The sequence below is a fragment of the Rutilus rutilus genome, assembly GCF_951802725.1.
Source record: "Rutilus rutilus genome assembly, chromosome: 9".
Taxonomy (NCBI): Eukaryota; Metazoa; Chordata; class Actinopteri; order Cypriniformes; family Leuciscidae; genus Rutilus; species Rutilus rutilus.
This window is the reverse complement of record NC_140223.1, coordinates 32,821,013-32,826,375: the sequence shown is the minus strand read 5'-3', so window position 1 is coordinate 32,826,375 and position 5,363 is coordinate 32,821,013. Positions and strand designations below refer to the sequence as shown.

The following is a 5,363-nucleotide window of genomic DNA, read 5'->3' as shown; positions in this document are numbered from 1 at the left end:
ATTCTTAGCGAGTCATTTTTTAACACTAAAATCCACGTTCACAACCACATTATTCATGTCTGTGGTTTTATCTTTGAAACTGAGATTTCTAGTATAAGGTTTGGCCCCATTTAGGATACTTCCATTCTCTCACTGTCACGCAAATGCCCGTAAACTAAAGTTTGTCCAGAATCATCCAGTTGTGCGCTCAGGAACCCATACATCACCATTTCATTCATAAAGTAGACAACAAACTCATGACAAATATGGAGCTATAGTGCTTGTAACTTGTAAATATAGAACTTGAAACAATAACTTGTAAAATCAAATAATTATTTTGCCATTAATTAGGCGTATCAAATACTCCTTTTTTAAGTATTTCACAGGACAGTTGTACCTAATATACAACATATTTATATTTTCATTTTTATAATTAGATTTAAAACTATTTTATAATATTAATATCAATAGGCCCTATACTCGCAGCCCTATATTAAAATAAAACCAAATAAAATTAAACAAGTTATCCCAAAATAATGAAAAGATTCAATATTTCATCTGTTTACCTGCATGTCTCTTCTGACTGTTCCCAACGTCAGAAAACCACGAACATGCGAATGTGTGTGGAATTATTGAAATATTAAGTTAAAATCTGAGCGTTCTTCTGACAAAAAAAGTTTGGGAACATCTGGTCTAATTGAAGCTGAGGAAAGGAGCTGGTTACAAAAGAACAAGCGCTCAGAGTTCTGTGTTGCTTGTAGACTGAGAGAGAAAAAAGCCTGTCGATCGCCCCCTGGAGGAGGAAGAAATAATGACGAGGCTGAGCTGTCCTTTACTCACCGAAAACAGACAGAAGCCAGAGAGAAAGCAAAATAAAAGACAAATAAATGAAGCAATTGAATTTAAAAGGATAAAGGAACAACCGTGGAAGCCGAGCCATGAAGTGTATTAGTGAAGATAAAGCAAAAGCTTACAGCACCTGGTATTCCCAGGCGGTCTCCCATCCAAGTACTAACCAGGCCCGACCCTGCTTAGCTTCCGAGATCGGACGAGATCGGGCGTGTTCAGGGTGGTATGGCCGTAAGCGAAAGTCTCAGCCAATAAAGAGCTATTTAAAGAAGGGACACCGGAGCTTGATCATGAAACTGAGAGGACTCGTGTATTCAAAAAAAATTATAATTCAGACAAATGGCCCCAATCTCTGACTCCCTTCACCCATGCATTATTGTAGTGGGGTGAACTGCAGTCTCCAAATAGCCAACAGGGTTCACAGTATGCACTGTCACACTCATTCATTCATGGACAGTGGTTCCACGTGATTAAAACAAGTAGGCTAATCTTAACAACTAGAACCAATGGTGTTCATTTAACTTGAATGAAAGGTTTTAGTTATTTAGTAATGTCAAAAATAACAGCAGAGCAGTGCACACCTCACCATAGGTGGATGTTATGGAGTCCACAATCAACATCTTGGCAAGTTGATAGATTGAGGACTGCTGAGCAATTTTTGCTCTAAAACAGGCCCTGAATGACAGTATTGTGCAGGAAATGTAAATCCTATGTCCCTGTTGTAGTGGTCAGACAGATGTTTTGCCTTGACATACAGCTCATCATCTCTTGCGAGCTGAAGAGTCATGGGGTGTAGGGCCTCAACATGTCAGAGGTTGCTCGCATACTGTTGAATCTTTGAGAGAGCTGGTTGATTATTGTGTCTAGATTAGCGTTAAAAATGTTGACTCTGAAATAACGTTCTGTGTTGGACAGGTGCTCTTCTTCACACAACTAGTCATAATGACATTTCATTCTTCTGACTCTCACATTTTCGAAAGTTGTCTGAGATCCCCATTTTTCTGCGAGCGTCTGTGCCTTAATCTTTGCCTGGTCAAGAGCACCACGATACTCAGACAAGATCTGAATGGTGTTGTCCAGCAATGTCACGGCCTTCTGCATGTCAGCGTTTGTAGCTTGAAGCATTGTAGATCAGGGTGGGAATTATACCGCGGCCACGCGGCCATGGCCGCCGTTGCCCTACACTTTGGCCTTTATGCCCCGTGAAAAAAAAATCATCGTACGGCCACAGTGTTTTATAAACCAGGTGTGCCCTGGCCCTGTCCAAGTTCCACCCAAGTACACTCTAAGAAATGATATGTTGGCTTTAATTAACTATTTTATGTCAACCGGTCCCACATAACTGGGTTATGTTGGATTTATGTAACATTATTTATTTCAATAAACTTAAGTTAATTACATAAGGTTAATCCAATGCCGTTTAGTTGAATAAGGTTAACAGTCTTAATTTTGTCCAAAACAATTAAGTTAATTAAGTTCAATTATCCTAAAATTAATATTTTTACATTCAACCAACACAAATAATCCAGTTTCATTATGAGTTTATTCAATGAATACATTCACTTTTTCTTTTTTTACAATTTTGTTTACATTTTTACAAACATTTCCAACGTGAACATGTACACAATATTTACTCTGTAAAGACTGCCTTCACTTTTCAAGAAAATAATTAAATAAATAATTTTAAAAAAGCATATTGCCTTTAGGTGAAAGGATTTATCAATCATTACTTATAAAGGTGTTCTGCAAAAAAAGCAGCAAACAATTTATCAGTTGTTTAAAACAAGACTATTATGCAAAGGAATGTAACATGGTTGATATTGAAACAAAAGTACTGTAACAGTCAACAGTGCAACATTATAGAAAGACCAGAAATGTTCCTAACCTCAGATTTCAAGAGTTTATTTTTCAGGCGTAAATAAGACCTGGCATCGAAGAACACACTTCTGCACATTGTTCAGGTTGTCATGTATTTAGATGCCTTAAATCATGATGCCAACATCTTTGTAAGGATCTGTAGCCTCTGCTCCTTCATGTTTGACCACATAGATTCCTAAGGTGGTCTTGCGTACTGAGGTTAGGACTTCATGTTCAACATCCTAAAAAAATACATAAAGTAACAATTAACAACAGATCAGGGGTGAAAGGGATAGTTGATTTTAGAGAAACATCCAATATTTTTTATAAATGTAAATAATTTACCATGCACTCCTTCACAAGGTTTGAGAGGGCCAGGTAAACAGCAAGTGCATTCAAGATGAATTCACCTTTTCCCAGTGGTGTCATTCTGAACAATGAGACAAATAAGCAGTGTTCAGAAGAATTAACACAAATTATGCCAAAGTTATTTCTACAAGAGCCAAAAAAAATATTATCTGCAACTGCATCTGTGAGGGCCTCAAAATTCAGAGAACCAGTACAATAAAAGTAATAAGTGGTTCTAAACCAAAAGCTTTGCTACAGAAAAGCCATTAAATAATCTTGGATGTCAGAGCTGTTCCAATTGTAGGTGCATAAATCACAAATCTGATGCTGCTGAGAAATAGGGTAAAGAGACGAACAAGCTCTGAAATTAAAACAGAATAAATCATGTACATATTAACATTCCAGAGCTTATATACAAAAATTCAAGGGATACCCAAAAGTTCTGTATTTTTTTTTTTTTACTGACATTTATGTCATTCAAACTCCCAAAGTCTTTTTTCCTATTTTTTACTGCTCATTTCTGTCATTACAATGACAGTCAATGGTGAATTCTTCTTCCGAAGCTTCAATAGCATCAAACAATTGCATGTGACTTTAGAAGCTTCAGAACAGGAACTCACCGTTGACTTTAATTGCATGGACAGAAATGAGCAGTACAACCACATAATTTACCTTTTTAGTTAGAAAAGCGAAAAATAAAAGGGATTCGGTGACATGAAGCAGAGTAAATGATGTTCATCTTTGGGTATACTATTTTAATCTATAGTGAATTATTGTCAGATAAAAAATGATGAAGAATATAACAGAACATACCAGATCCATAACTGATAGGATGCTTATGATCTTCTTTACCGCTGTTCCTTCTGTCTTTTTGAAATTTTTGAGGAGCTGGGTTCAGAAATGAACAAAAAGGACAAATCAGGTTGGTTGCTGATAAATTTGAGTCTTTACAATATTATCATATACCAAGACTAACAGTATTTCTTTAACAGCATTTATCTGAATTACATCTAAAATACTTCAATTTATAATTTGGAATTGCATACAATAACCATCCAAGTAATTCATCACAGATGACATTACATTATAAAGACTTACCTCTAAAGAGTGCTGGCTATCTGTTATTAAATTCAGTGACGAAACGCAGATCTTCGATCATCTCATGTCTCCTGTGCGTAAATGTTCTGTCCATCAGCACCTTGATAACCTGCATAAGTATTGAGCATATGTGGGACCACAGCGAATTCCATGTTTTAAAACTTTGTCTGTGTCCATGTACCAACCTGAAGTGTTTTAAAAGCTTAGATCTGGATGTTTGAGAAGAGCCACAATCTATGCACGTCACATGCAGGACTCCAAAATTCTGAGGAAACAAAAATGAAGATGTGAGTCAAATAATAATAATAATAATAATACAAAAAAATTTAAATAAACTGTAGTAAAATTATTTTGGATGACCTAATAAGCTTACCAGATGCTACAGTAGATGCCATCTTACTCGAGTCAGTGTCAAACGTGTTTATTGCCATATGCCTATGCATTCTGTGTTTCAAAAGTTTCAGAGTTATTATTTGACATTAAATAAAAATGCTCAACATTAAGGAAGTTATTAAAATGTATACTAAAACTAGATACAACTGCTGTATTGGGGCACAACATGGAGAAACTCTTCTTAACTAGCAATTTTATAAAAAAATAAGGTCATTTGCCATTTTTTGTATGGGTGAATTCAAATATTATCAAAGTTCAGCAAGTTTAAAAGATCACATAAGAGCTAAAAACCGCTAGCAGCTAACAACACCACTTGAGGACAAGTGCTAAAGCAACTTCAATAAATACCAACAAAAACAGCGATTGACTATTCTAATTTACTGACAGCCTCAATATTAAAGGATAGGAAGTAAAATAACTCACCTTTTGGTCCAGATAAATACAAAATGTTGATTGCAGCCTCCGTTTGAGCATGATTTGATTCCCACAAAATGGAGAACGAGTGCTAAGAGATGAGCTACGCATTAACGTTCTTTGAAATATTTGCGCATGCGCAAATATAGCTCCACCTGTTGACCAAAGTGCGGTACTGCAGCGGTAACACAACTGCATTTCGTTCATTTAACTTAAGTGAGTTGTGTAAATTTGAGAAATGACTTTTTCTAATTCTGTCAACACAACTGTTTTAGTTTTAATGCACAAACACAAGAACATTATTTAATTTGAGCATAGTTACATTTCTTTGGTTCAACAACAGCCATGTTTCATTTTTTAGAGTGTAGTCTCTGAACTTCAATTAGTTTGTGGATTCGCGCAGGTGCAGTGTCATAATCACATCG

The 5,363-nt window shown here is 35.9% G+C and overlaps 1 long non-coding RNA gene across 1 annotated transcript; it reads right to left on the bottom strand.

Moving 5' to 3' along the window:
* Positions 1-2,352: 2,352 nt before the first annotated feature.
* LOC311296442 lies at positions 2,353-5,084 on the bottom strand. The gene is made up of 7 exons (XR_014628595.1): positions 4,948-5,084; positions 4,505-4,575; positions 4,317-4,396; positions 4,132-4,240; positions 3,847-3,921; positions 3,031-3,115; positions 2,353-2,927 (listed from the first exon to the last, which is right to left on the bottom strand). It is a non-coding gene; the product is annotated as an uncharacterized lncRNA (long non-coding RNA).
* Positions 5,085-5,363: the final 279 nt, after the last annotated feature.